Source organism: Suricata suricatta, chromosome 8, assembly GCF_006229205.1.
Source record: "Suricata suricatta isolate VVHF042 chromosome 8, meerkat_22Aug2017_6uvM2_HiC, whole genome shotgun sequence".
Classification (NCBI taxonomy): Eukaryota; Metazoa; Chordata; class Mammalia; order Carnivora; family Herpestidae; genus Suricata; species Suricata suricatta.
Window position 1 is genome coordinate 38740574 of NC_043707.1, and position 14658 is coordinate 38755231.

Here is a 14658-nt window from a genome sequence, read left to right on the forward strand (position 1 = left end):
TGCATCAGCACTTCTGTATCCCTTGGGTAAATCCCTAGCAGTGCTATTGCTGGGTCATAAGGGAGTTCTATGGATAGTTTTTTTGAGGAACCTCCACACTGTTTTCCAGAGCAGCTGCACCAGTTTACATTGCCACCAACAGTGTAGGAGGGTGCCCGTTTCTCCACATCCTCAGCAACCTAAACATTATAAAAGCAGTTTATGAAAAGCCCACAGCCAATATTATCCTCAATGGGGAAAAACTGAGAGCTTTCCCCCTGAGATCAAGAACATGACAGGGGTGTCCACTCTCACCACTGCTGTTTAACATAGTGCTGGAAGTCCTAGCATCAGCAATCAGACAACAAAAGGAAATCAAAGACATCAGAATTGGCAAAGAAGACGTCAAACTTTCACTTTTTGTAGATGACATGATACTCTACATGGAAAACCCAATCGACTCCACCAGAAGCCTTCTAGAACTGATCAATGAATTCAGTAAAGTCGCAGGGTAGAAAATCAATGTACAGAAATCAGTTGCATTCCTATACACCAAAAATGAAGCAGCCAAAAGAGAAATCAAGAAACTAATCCCATTTACGATGGCACGAAAAACTATCAAGATGTATGTTTTTTAACTGATTCAATAAAACTTCTCCTTTGTATCATTCACATTCTTCTTTTCATTTGCGTTCCCTCCCATCGCTATAAAAGCCAGAGGTACCAGGGCTCATACCTGAAATGGAGGCAATATTTGTCTCTCACATATCTTTCAGTCTTTCCATGTGAATTCTTAGTATCTTGTGACCTCTACCCTCAAGAATTGGAGTAATCAGAGTTTTATCCTACCACCAGGGTGCAATTGAGTTGTCCTCCCTAAGCCCAGTTTCAGTGGGTCAGATGCATATTTAAACCACATAGTACCTATATATCAACTAGGTAAAGGCTCAAAGTGCTATCACAGATTGTCACCAAATGGCTGCTTAATAGATGAAGAAACAAGGACACCTCCCTGCACCAGGAAGAACAACAACAACAAAAAAACCAACTTAATACTAAACAGAGCAGGGGCACCTGGGTGGCTCAGTCGGTTAAGCTTCCGACTTCAGCTCAGGTCTTGATCTCACATTCATGGGTTCAAGCCCCTCGTAGGGCTCTGTGCTGACAGCTCAGAGCCTGGAGCCTGCTTCCGATTCTGTGTTTCCTTCTCTCTCTGCCCCTCCCCCTCCCATGCTCTGTCTGTCTCTGTATCAAAAATAAGTAAAACATTTAAAAAAATACTAAACGGAGCAGAAGAGCTCCCCAGTTCTGTTTGCAACTACCCTCGACGGAGGCATTAAAGATAAGAGGAAGCAAGCACAAGAGGAATGGTGATTGGAAATACCAAATGGACATACAAAGAGATATGGAGATGTAGAAGGACATAGATAGAGGCTGGAGTTGGAAATGCATGAATGGAGAATTTGTAGAAAACAGGAAGTGGGTATGAGACCCAAAGTAGAGTTATTTATGTAATTTAACATTTTGCAAATTTGATAATGTAGCCTCAAATAAGTTAAATAGTAATATATGCATGTTTCCTAGGAAGGATAAAAACTAGGCTAGGCAAATCATACTCCTGCTTATACAGAGAATTTGGGCCCTCTGAAAGGGCTACTGACTATCTTCTAACACTCATACCATCAAACAGTAATACACTGAGTCTAGTGCAGAACTAAACCAACTACTCTTTTAATCAAGGAAAACTCAGACAATCATCACCATGGTGAATGGACAGTCCTGCTTCATCAGATGCTGTAATCAGTGTAGCATCACTAGGTTATCAATATCCATTTATTTAAAGAAGTATAAAAGGGGCTTCCTGCAAAGATACATCAAACACCAATCTGTCTTTGGTTATAGATTTGTTTTGCTATATCCTGATCTTCAGTTATGTGCTCCCAATGAGGGCTGGTGCTTCATGTCAAATGCCTTTTCTCAGAATTCTTTTTTTTTTAAATGTTTTATTTATTTTTGATACAGAGCGAGACAGAGCATGAGCGGGGGGGGGGGGGGCAGAGAGAGAAGGAGACACAGAACCGGAAGCAGGTTCCAGGCTCTGAGCTAGCTGTCAGCACAGAGCCCGACGTGGGGCTCGAACCCACAGACGTGAGATCTGACCTGAGCCAAAGTTGGAGGCTTAACCGACTGAGCCACCCAGGCGCCCCTCTCAGAATTCTTTACACTGCTCAGATCACTGTCTCTTACCCCTCTCTCCCTATCCACCCCTACACCCATGTGTGCCAGATATCTGCTAGGATTTGCATCACAGTTAGCTCAACTCCAAGGTCTCTATCATCTCAGATAAAACAAGCTACTCTGGGGCCCCAGAATTATTCTTTTATGGAACCTACAAGTACTGCACTTCCTTACTAATGTGTCTGGTTTCTTCATTAGATGATGAGCATCTTGGTGGCAAAAGACTGTATCTAGCAGAAAGCCACATTCCTAGGAAGTTCCCCTTAAATGTTTGTTGAATGATATGATGAAAATCAGTCTAGTAATAAGTCCTAGGGGTCAATTAAAAGAGTTGGTTGCCTGATAGGATACAAAGAAAGACTTCAGCAGATATATGTCGGCTAGAAAGAAGATGAGATTTCACTTATTAAGTTGAATATAAAGATATAGATTCACTTTTCATGTTTGAATTATTTGTTTGCTGTGGGTTTCAAAGATAAGCTACCTTATAGTTGAGAGACTTGATACCTTATTTTATATATATTTTTGTCTAAATTTAATCGTGAGTTTAACTTATTACTATAAACTTCCTTTATTCATTATAAATCTCTTTTATTAACACAAAGAAAACATGAAAAACTACGGTCTCCAGCAAAATCACGTAAATTCTCTAGGTCTCACTTGGACTAGATAAATTTTGGGTACGTCTGTTCTTAATATTAGATTCACATTATAGAGATAGAAATAGAGTTAGAAGGAGAAAAAGAAAGAGAAAAAGAGATAAAATTATGGACCAAGGCAGAACACTGAAAGAAAGATAAATATAAAGCTGTGATAATAGTGTCAGCATTAGATATGTATACAGAAAGACAAGAAGATAAATTTATATAATAGGACCATATATATTGTTCATAAGAGTATACAGGTGAAATTAAGATGAGAATATATTATCCCTCATACTGTAATAAAAATTAACTCAAAGTAGATTAAGACCCAAAGGCTAAAACTATGAAATTCTCTGTGGAAAACAGAAGTAAATTAGTCATAATTTCTTAGATATGACACCAAAAGCAGAAGCAACAAAAGAAAAAACAAATTAGGCTTCATAAAAATTAAAAACTTTTTGCTGCAAAATAATATCATTAAGAAAGTGAAAAGATGCTCATAGGAAATGAAAACACCAATTTGAAAACATATATTCATCACTATGTTTATTGCAGCATTATTGGCAATAACCAAGATATGGAAACAACCTAAGTGTTCATCAATAGATGAATGGATAAAGATTACATATGTGTGTGTGCATGTGTATGTGTGTGATGAAATGTATATATGCAATAGAATTTTATACAACCATAAATAAGATGAGATATTGCCATTTGTGATACCATGGATGGACATAGACATGCTAAATGAAATAAGTCAGACTAAGACAAATACCATATAATTTCACTCATATGTGATATCTAAAAAACAAACAAATAAACAAAAAACAAAAAGCAGAATCAGATGTATAAATACAGAGAACAAATTGATGGCTGTCAAAGAGAAGGACAGAGGGGATGGGCAAAATAGGAGAAAAGAAGTGGGAAGATTAGGCTTCCAGTTATGCAATGAATAAGTCACAGGGATGAAAGGTACAGCACTGAGAATATAGTGAATGATATTGTAATGGTGTTGTATGGTGACAGATGGTAGCTACACTTGTGGTGAGCATAGCATAAGGTATAAGAGATACTGAACCGTTATATTGGACATATGAAACTAATGTAACACTGTGTGTTAACTATACTCAAATTAAAAAAAAACTTTTTAAACCTTAAAAAAAGTGAAAACAACCCACAGAATACAAGAAAATATTTGCAAATCATGTTAAAATGGACTTGTACCTAAAACATATAAAGAACACTTACAATTAAATCATAAAAAGGTATTACAATTTAAAAATGGACAATGAATTTGAACAAATTTTTCTCCAAAGAAGATACACAAATCACCAAGAAGCACATGAAAATATGTTCAATGTCATAGGTAATCAAGGAAATGCATATCAAACCCTCAATGACATACCACTTTGTAATCACTAGCATGAGTATAATAAAAAAAAATAGGTAATAACAAGTGTCAGGCAAGAGATGGAGAAACTGAAACCCTCAATACCTTGTTGGTGAGAATGTACATGGGAATGCAATTCCTCAAGTGAAACAGAGTAACCATGTGATCCACCAAACCAAGTTCTACCAAAATGAAAATATCACAAGCGAAATGAAAATACTCATCCACTCAATAACTTGCATATGAATGTGTTGTAGCTGCATTATTCACAACAGCCACACCGTGACAACAATGTGATACACTAACACAATGAAGCATTTATTTACTATTAAAAAGTGAAGTTCTGATACATGCTACACCACGGATAAACCTTGTAAACTTTAAGCTAAATGAAAGATGCCAATCACAAAAGACCACATACTATATGATTCATTTCTATAAAGTTTTCAGAATAGGTAAATCAGTGGGAACAGAAAGAAGGGCTTGGGGCATGGGGTGTGACTGCTAATGGTTTCACGATTTCATAGCATTTCATTTTGGGGTGATGAAATATTCTAAAATTAGATTGCAGTGATAGTTCCAACAACTCTGTGAATATAGTAAAAACATTAAATTGTACACTTTAAATGGACAAACTATATGGTATGTGAAGAATATCTCAATAAAGATAAAACCTATATATTTACATGAGTATATGTGTATGCATATACATATACATATATATTATAAACACACACACACAACACACACACACACACACACAGATATCCCTAAATCTTGGTAAAATCTAAATCACATTCATGAATGGCACAAAAACAGACACATACACCAAAGGAATAGGGAATCCAGAAATGGACCCACAAATGTATGACCAATTAATCTTTGACAAAACAGGGAAGAGTATCCAATAGAAAAAAGACAGCCTCTTTAACAGATGGTACTGGGAGAGCTGGACAGCAACATGCAGGAGAATGAAACTAGACCACTTTCTTACACCATCCACAAAAATTAACTCAAAATGGATGAAGGACCTGAATATGAGACAGAAAACCATCAAAACCCTAGAAGAGAAAGCAGGAAACAACCTCCTTGACCTCAACCACAGCAACTTTTTACTCGACACATCTCCAAAAGCAAAGGAATCAAGAGCAAAAATAAACTATTGGGACTCCATCAAGATAAAAAGCTTCTGCACTGCAAAGGAAACAAAACTAATAAGCAACCGACAGAATGGGAAAAGATAGTTGCAAATGACGTATCAGATAAAGGGCTAGTATCCAAAATCTACAAGGAACTCACCAAACTCCACACCCAAAAAACAAATAATTCAGTGAAAAAATGGGCAGAAGACATGAACAGACACTTCTCCAAAGAGGACATCCAGATGGCCAACAGGCACATGAAACGATGCTCAACATCACTCATCATCAGGGAAACACAAATCAATGCCACACTGAGGTACCACCTCACACCAGTCAGAGTGGCTAAAATGAACAAATCAAGAGACTATAGATGCTGGCGAGGGTGTGGAGAGACGGGCACCCTCCTCCACTGTTGGTGGGAATGTAAACTGGTGCAGCAGCTCTGGAAAACAGTGTGGAGGTTCCTCAAAAAATTAAACAGAACTCCCCTATGACCCAGCAATAGCAATGCTAGGAATTTACCCAAAGGATACAGAAGTGCTGATGCATAGACGCACATGTACCCGAATGTTCATAGCAGCACTTTCAACAATAGCCCAATCATGGAAAGAGCCTAAATGTCCATCACCTGATGAATGGATCAAGAAGATGTGGTATATATATACAATGGAATACTACATGGCAATGAGAAAGAATGAAATCTGGCCATTTGTAGGAAAGTGGATGGAACTCGAGGGTATTATGCTAAGTGAAATAAGTCAGGCAGAGAAAGACAGATATCATATGTTTTCACTCATATGTAGATCAGGAGAAACTTAACAGAGGACCATGGTAGAGGGGGAGGGGAAAAATAGTTAAGGGAAGGGAGGGAGGCAAACCATAAGAGACTCTTAAATACTGAAACAAACAGAGGATTGATGGAGGTGGGGGAGAGGGGAAAATTGGTGATGGGCATGGAGGAGGGCACTTGTTGGGATGAGCACTGAGTGTTATATGGAAACCAACTTGACAATAAACTATAAAAGAAAAAAATTTTTAAAATGAATCACATTCATGAAACATAGAATCACAGGCTTTTTGAGATCCTGTCCTCCTGCTATATATGATACCTCCTAAAATATATCTCCAGGGGTCAACCTGTGCTTGAACCTCAGTCAGGAATATTCCCCAAGCATCTTAGGAACACCCCAGACTGACTAGAAGTTGACCTGTAATCCAAGGAAATAGTGTATGTATTCTTCTCGGTGCTGACTGCTTTTTTATATCTTCCTTATTAACAATCATTATTTCAAGCATTTCAAGGATGTGATCTTAGTTCATGAAGTGGAGCTTATTAAATATGGTGCACTCAACAAGTATTTATAGATCACCTATTGGATTCCTAGACTTGGATTAAGAATAATCATCATCGATTCACTCAACAAACACTCTCTGTGTAGCTACTCATAGCCTCTGCCCTTGAGGATCTTACAGTCTAATAAAGAAAACACACAGATAAAGAGACATTTGCAATGCAGGGTGATGAGTAAGGACTCTGATAGATGTAAATACAGGGTAAGGGGCTGGAAGGGGGATACTTAAAGAAAAAAGAACCAGGAGCAACTGCTTTCCAAAGACTTTACTTTTTCTCTCTGGAGAAAAAGCCACACATAATAAATCACCCATGGGAGAATGGGACTGTGAACTTCCAAGCATGAAACCGAGTGGCCCACAGCACAAAAAAGCAAGTGTCTGTGATAGAGTTGCCATATTCATCAAATAAAAATACAGGTTGCCCAGCATAATTTCAATTTCTGATAGACTACAAATATATTTCAGCGTATGTATGTCCCAGGGACTGGAGCAAGTTAAAAAGATATTTCAAAACTAACACAGATTGAAGAGATGATGGTGTTAATGATGGTGATACTGATTCATTCATTCTCCCATGCATGCACTTGCTCAGCTAGTCAGTATTCACTAGGTACAAAGCATTGTGCCACCCGCTGGCAATACAGTGGTAGGATAAACAAACAAAGGAACATAGTCCCTGTTCTTAGAAAGCTCTTGGTCAAATGGAAAGACAAAGGGCCACATTTCTGGTCAGCATTTGACAAGAGAGGTTCAGAGAGCATGAGAGCTGTTGGGAGGCCAGGAACGCCTTTTCTGAGTTAAACAACACGGGGCTGAGATACAAAAACAAGGAAGGAGCGCCAGAGCATGAAGCGCGCGCTAGAATGAGAAAGCAGCAGGTGTGAAGAGACAGCAAGGACAAAGCAGGAGGGCTAGTGGCACATTCGCAGAACCTAAAGCTGCCAGTGAGTATGGGCAGGAGGAAGGGCCACCAGGGGTACATCCTCAAAGGGCAAACGACAGTTCTGAGCAAAAGTGTGGCAAGATCAGGTTCCGGGTGCTCTGCAAGGGGTGGTGTGGAGGTTGCTGGAGCAGAAGCAGGGACACAGATGTGAGAACTATCTGTCGTAACCCAGGAGATAGATTGTTGATTCTGCACTAGTATTAGGCACCCTAGGACACAATCCACACTTATGTCGTTGGATCTCAAGAAGTAAAACCAGTCAGGAGACTGAGCGCCCCAGGAAAATGGCAAGGTCTCTAGGAGCAGACGTGCTTGGGCTTATCCTGTGGCTGTCCCTTCAAGCAGCTGTGTGGAAGCAAGTCACTTACTCTCAGCTTTGGTTAATTTCATCATGTGTAAAATGTAAACAATCTGTCTCATAGCTGGTTGTAAAGTCTAAATAAAGGTATGTGACGAATCAAGCCATGAATAGGCTCTCAATAAACACAATTATCATGATTATCACCATTACATTATTATTATTACTTAACATTACAGCCATTTTTATTACATCACGCTGATCACCTAATGAAAAAACAATCATTTCTGAAACAGTTTGCAATGAGCCAAAATTATTTGGAGTGTGAAATCATATAGCCTGGTCGTGTGACTTTAGAAATAATTAAGAGTAAGAACTGGGGCTGTATGCCATGGTCTCAGCCCTCACATGTCCCCTCCTGTGGCCCCCTTGAATTTCTGGATCTTCATATCTTGACGCTGTTGGTTGTGTTTCTCTTGTTGATTTACCAAAGAATGTTACAAAAATAAAATGTGATACCTATTATGAACAATCTTTAAATTAACATAAATCACAAGAAATGTAAGAAATACTACCCTACACAAGTGTTGACCTTCTGGTCTCCAAACCTAAGACTGACAGAAGGGAAGACGTTCTCTTTTCCAGATTAAGGGACAAAGTCACTATATTGGTCTGGATCTTTGTCCCAGAGGGTTGTCTGGACAATGCAGTGCTCTGACTGGGGTGTTCAGAACCTGAACTGGACAGCTTTGCCTGGAGAAACTCCGATCACACTGGTGGGGCTGGGGTGCTGGGAGGGGATACCAAGGGGTTGTCAGGGCAAGGAGCAGGGGTGCTGGGAGGGGAAACTTTATTTTCTCCCATGGTGGGAATGGGCCCCATGTGGAATGCTGGTTCCACAGAAAAGTGCCTGGGATGGGGAGTTTGGAGGAGCACAGGGATGAGAGAGACTTCATTGTAGCATCTCAAACTACAGAACAGAAGAAAAGGGAAGGGGAGAGAAAGCTTCAAGTGGAGGTCCATCTTACTTGCCCTCTCATGGCTGCTCCTCTAGATGAGACCCAGGTCAGCAGCAGCCCCCAGAGCTGTGGCAAAAGCTTGGAACTCACTTTCACACTTGGGATGAAGTGATGTTCCTCATACTCCCAGCCCAGGGGGTCCAGGATGTCTGGGCATAGGACCAAGAGGGATCTCAGAAGCCAAAGGCTGCCAGGTATCTGTCACCAAGGCTGCTGCAGGCCAGCCTTTTGACCTTCATATATTCGCTCCTTCATTAAGGCAATAAGTAGTGTTGTCTGTTTTGAGGTCAGATTATAAGATGCTCTCATCATAAAGATCAGTTTCCTTAACGATGTATCTGGACACAGTGCACTCTAAAGCAGTTTACTGTGTGCTGTAAGCGGGAGGGCCCTTTAACCTAGTGGGCTCCCTAACAGCTCTTCCCTCAGAATAGTGCTGTGTCCACTGACATGTCTCTCTGCTTTTCCAGATGGAGAGCCCACCGGAGGCGGAATCTGTACTGGTCTTTTACTCTTCTCCATCCTCCCAGGAGTCCCACTGAATTCTCACAAAAATGGTCGATGTAAGGAAGAAATGAGTTAATATCACTGATTGAGAGAATTAAGGAGGATCTGGCTTTGAGAATGTATGTGGAAAGGTTTGGGTCTAAGGATTCCTTTCTTTGGGCTGGAGAAGTCTTCCGAGGGAGGGTACACACTGCGTCAAATGTGACTGACCATGAATCTCATAATCTATCAGTACCTCAGAAATAGTACTATTATTAAGCCAACTTTTATTAGAGCACAGGCCAACCAGAATAAAAATCAGACGGGATGTGGGTGTATGTGAGCAGGTCAGTCAAGGGAATGACGCTCAGGTCACTGACCAGAAAAGGGATCACTGTGGGATCATGGTAGAGAGCAGTGATATGAGAATCCATAGGAGATTGGAAGGGGAGGTGATAAGTAAGTGACAACTCTGCCTCCTGGCCATGTGAGATTCCACTGGGCTTTGTTTCAAGGCCACATATGAGGGTAGGGAAAACTCAGATATGAAAATTCATGCTTTGCCTATTGGCACATCTGAAATTAGAGACGAGTACACCTAACTAGGCAGAGATATATGTTGTACATTGGAGGGAGCTCTCTACTAAAGTGCTCAACATAGAAGAATAATTATTCCTGCCTTGGAGACCATCTCAAGTCACTGTGGAAGACAGACAAGGGCACACATGACGTCTCTGTTAGACAGAAGCCCTGGATGCTGTTATATCTTAGGGGAAGGTGTGTAACATGACTGAAAAGGGACATATGTCTGGTTGATGATATGGCATAAATGAGGTAATCATGCTTTGGAGATCAAAGAGAACCAGAGACTCCAAGACTTCTTTGATGGACATCAGGCAAGAAAATAGAATGGATAGCATAAGAATGGTCAGTACTAGCCTAAGAGGGGGTGGGGGAAGGTTTCATTATACAAAGGAAGAATCCTAAAAAGAAGGTAATAATCATTGCAAACTGCCCCATTCTGTCGGGGCCGGGCCGCCAAGTTTTTTGTCTGCCTCAGGCAAGGATTATCACTCTCCGGAGAGTGAACCAGCAAACAAGATTTGCATCTAGAGGCTGGAGACTGCCATTTCCTGGTCAAAATAACTTTGGCGTCTGTCATGCTGGGCCAGACTGGAGTGGCCAAGGTGCACAAAAGATCAAAACCGTATTTTGGATTATTCAGTGCGAACTCCCCCCTTCCCAGCATTGCTGAGGCAAACCTGGGCGTTTCTTTTGATATTCATTTGACTCTGTTTACCTGGTAACTGACCTTGGTCAGCTGCTTTGTTTTCCCGCCTTCAAACCTTTATAAGAGTTTTCTTAATAAAGCTCTCTCTCTTTCGCCTGATAGAAAACCATGAGTTGTGTCTTTACTCTCTGCGTCTCCCTCTCCCTCCTGCCCTTTTTCTCTCCCTCCCTCAGGAGGATCCGCGACGGAGGCGCGCTCAAAGCCAGGACGAGCGCGCCTAGACCTGGCGAGCTAGCGCACCGCGGCACCCGCAAGTGCCGCCCCAGTTTGGGATGGAAGCAGCGGACGGGGCGGACAAGCCAGACCCGGCCTCCGGGCTACGACACCATTCCATTTGGCTGTTAGGACATCAGTAGTGACCTCAGAGGGGAGCCTGAGTGGCTCAGTCAGTTAAACGTTTGACTTCAGCTCAGGTCATGATCTCACAGTTTGTGAGTTCGAGCCCCACATTTGTCTCTGTGCTGACAGCTCAGAGCCTGAAGCCTGCTTTGGATTCTGTGTTTCCCTGTCTCTCTGCCTCTCTCCTGCTCCTGCTCTCTCTCTCTCTCTCTGAAAAATAAACATTAAAAAATAACCTCAGAGAGACTAATTTCAGAGGAAATGTTTAAACAAATCATTCCTTAATCTTTCTGTCAATGAATGGCCATATAAAGTGGTAAACAATTAGGAAGTAAAAAACAAGGCCAGAGATGAAATAATCACCATTTCTTGAGATTTGCCAAAACAAAAATTTAAAGTCCATTAGGACAGTATCCAACTAAGTGTGCAATGTGAAGAACTGATTGCAAGAAAGAAAGAAAAGAAACTCAGGAAAGAAAAGAATAACGTGGGCTAAGTATTTATGGAGGTTGGTTCAAAGGACCAAGCTCATTGATGGGAGTAACCATATCATAGTGATGATTCTGACATTAATGATGAAGGTAAGTTTGATCACAGTGGGGCTGCAGAAGAACTGTTATCTGTGAAATAAATGTGTTCTTGACAAGTTTTGTGTCACATGAGAGCTAGTTTCACATAGTAACTCATTTAATCCTTACAACAACCCTATGAGTTATGTAATTATTTAGTCCTTTCTGGCAGAATACTACCCTGAACACAGAGAAGACAGTGACTTACTTCAACATCATACAATCAGAATTGCATTTAAATAGTTTATAGGTCTTTAATTCATATGTATTACCAATGAAAGATCACTTTCAGCAGTGTAAAAAAATCACTTAAAATGACCAACTGAAATGGAATTAATCATCATAACACAAGAAGCATTCTTACACATTTGCCAGAGTGTCATTTGATTTAGTGAAACTTCCACCTGTTACTGGCCAATGAATACCCAAGAAAGGGAAGGGGCACAAAAGAGACAACAATACAGGATGTCTTCAAGTTTTGAACTGGGCAGATGGTGATGCTATTCTCTGAGTTGAAATCAACAGAGATCAATGGGTAGCTGAGGGATGATTTTTATATTGTAAATTTTTAATTTGAAATGAGAATGGTGCCCTTGATTGGTAAAAATGACAAGGCACCCAAATGAATCAGTCTGAAGCTCAGGAAAATGTATGGACTTTGTACGTTGACTAGGAGCTATGTAGACAAAAAATATGTTTCACGCGTCCATTCTAGATACTGGAGAAATGGCACTGGGCAAGATAACAAGGTTCACACTATCACAAAGTTCACATTAAAGTCAGAAGAGGTGGGCACATAAGAAACCAGTTGTTGGTGATGTCTGAAATGAAGACAAAGGGGTTGTTTTATGTTCAGGGGTAAATTAAGGGCTCTCTGAGAAAGACATTTTAGTTATCGGAGTCACAGTGTTAACTGAAGCCACAGAAGCACTTAAGACTGCCCAGGATAGGTGAGGAGAAAGAGACGTGAACAGGAGTAAAAGGTTCAGACACTGTCGAGGAGCTGGCTTTGTTCCTTATTGTGTGAATGTGGACAAGTTATTTAATTTCTCTGTACCTCAATTTCCTTATTTATAAAGTTATTGGGAATCAAGAATCAAATTAGAACATTACATAAATTAGTGACTGTGACACACTTTCTGGCAATACAAGACTTTAGATGTATAGAACTGGAGAGGCAGACACACTGCCCTCCTCTTCACTATTTAGTTTTTGACCTGTCTATCTCTTTGGTCATTTGTTCATTCATTCATTCACTCATTCATTCATTTTAATAATATAAAAAGACTAGGGAACCCACCCAAATGAAAGCAAGGATCTGACAATAACTTACTTCCTATAACCACATGTCCCTGTCCCACATGGCCCACCATGTTGCTCCCTAACCAAAATGTTTATTATTTTTAAAAAAAGGTTTTATTGATATTTCATTTTCCACTTTACATAGTTTCTTTCCAAACATATATACAATAGCAAAAATGATATATTTTGCTTTTTTAAAACTTAGAGTATCATGCTGCATGTATAGTCTTTTTGGAATTGCTATTTTCACTTGTGTGTTGTGTGCTGCTTTAGTTCATTCATTTGAGACAATGAATCGCAGACCATGTCACATCCACCTTCTATCTGATATGCATTTAGCTTGCTTTAAGGCTTTTGCTGTTGGTTATAGTACTAGCACTATTTAATGATCACTTAATATGAGGAGTTAGAAATATTATCATTGTTACTATTTATTAAAAATATAGTGGAGAAATTTCAAATGTACCCTCCACTGGCAAGTGGAAGCCTAAACTGATCCTTTCTGTGACAGGAAAGTTCAACAGAGATATTTTCAAGGACCTTCTGTGAATAGAGACTGACCAGGTGACCCATACTCCTGAGCCAGGCTTCTGTCCCCAGGCAGGGCAGGGCTGGGCTGGGTCTCACCTTTGGAGTGCTGCAGGAAAAAAAAGTGAGAGGCCAGATAGGCTTGGTGGGTTTATTATTTTGTGACTCAAATGGAGAGAAACCAGAAAATATTTAAGGAAAAGTACAGAAGTTTCCATTGTAAGACTTCTGGAACTCAGTCTGCAAGAAACAGAGGACAGGAAATGGGAAGGAGGGACAGGCTTGGCCAGTTCCTCTGACTCTGGTTGTTGGAAGTCTTCCTGAGGAGGTCAGCAGCAACCAGAACCACAGAACTGTGACAGCATCTGGGTCCCAAACTGTTGGCCATTGCCACTGTCAAGCAATCAGAGCTCTGGTTCTGTCATCGGACCTGCAGTGTCCATGGTGGCTTGGCCAGCAGCCACCACCCCAGCAGCTGGGGCCACAGCAGGAAAAGATGGGAAGGAAACATGAGGCTGTGTGGGCACTGGGGTGGGCAATTGAGGGGACACTTGGGAGGAGCCTGGCACTACTACTGGGTTGGCTGAAGAGACATTTTGGGAGGAAGTCAGTAACCTAGGGAAAAACGCATCTGACCATCAGCATACAGGTGACAAACAGATGTGTCTTTTATCCTGGCCTGCACTGAGTCCCCACCCAAGACAAGCTATTTTGTCAGCAAGATCTGTAAGCAGAATCTGGAAATGGATGAGAAGTGAAACTTACCGAAGTTAAAGCTCTCTCTCTCTTCCTTTCTGTTCTTTCCCAGTCAGAGATACAGACCGTCTTCATGCCTGGCCCTACAGTCACCCCTGGAAAACATTTCAGAACCACCTGAAAACATTGCTGACCACAACTGAGAATCCTTACTGTGATGGATTAGTCATCATTAACATTCTGGGTGGATACTTGTCATCTACAACAACACTTCTTGTTACAGGACAAGAGAGAAGACCACTTAGTCAATGCTGTTCCTACCACTGTGTCTTCCTTCTCCTCTCTCTCTACTCTTTAATGGTGCCATCTTCTTGTTGCCCTTTTCTCCCTAACTTAGAATATTCCCAGCCTGTGCCTGCTTTTCACCATGTACTCACCTGA

At 40.8% G+C, this 14658-nt stretch overlaps 1 protein-coding gene across 1 annotated transcript in view; it reads right to left on the bottom strand.

The window, feature by feature from the left end:
- The window catches only part of KPRP (keratinocyte proline rich protein), a 24274-nt gene extending 9974 nt beyond the window's left edge, over positions 1–14300 (bottom strand). Inside the window, exon 1 of the mRNA XM_029949330.1 lies at positions 14287–14300. The gene's annotated coding sequence lies outside the window, so the exon portion shown is untranslated. The remainder of the gene's footprint in view (positions 1–14286) is intronic.
- Between the last annotated feature and the right edge of the window lie 358 nt (positions 14301–14658).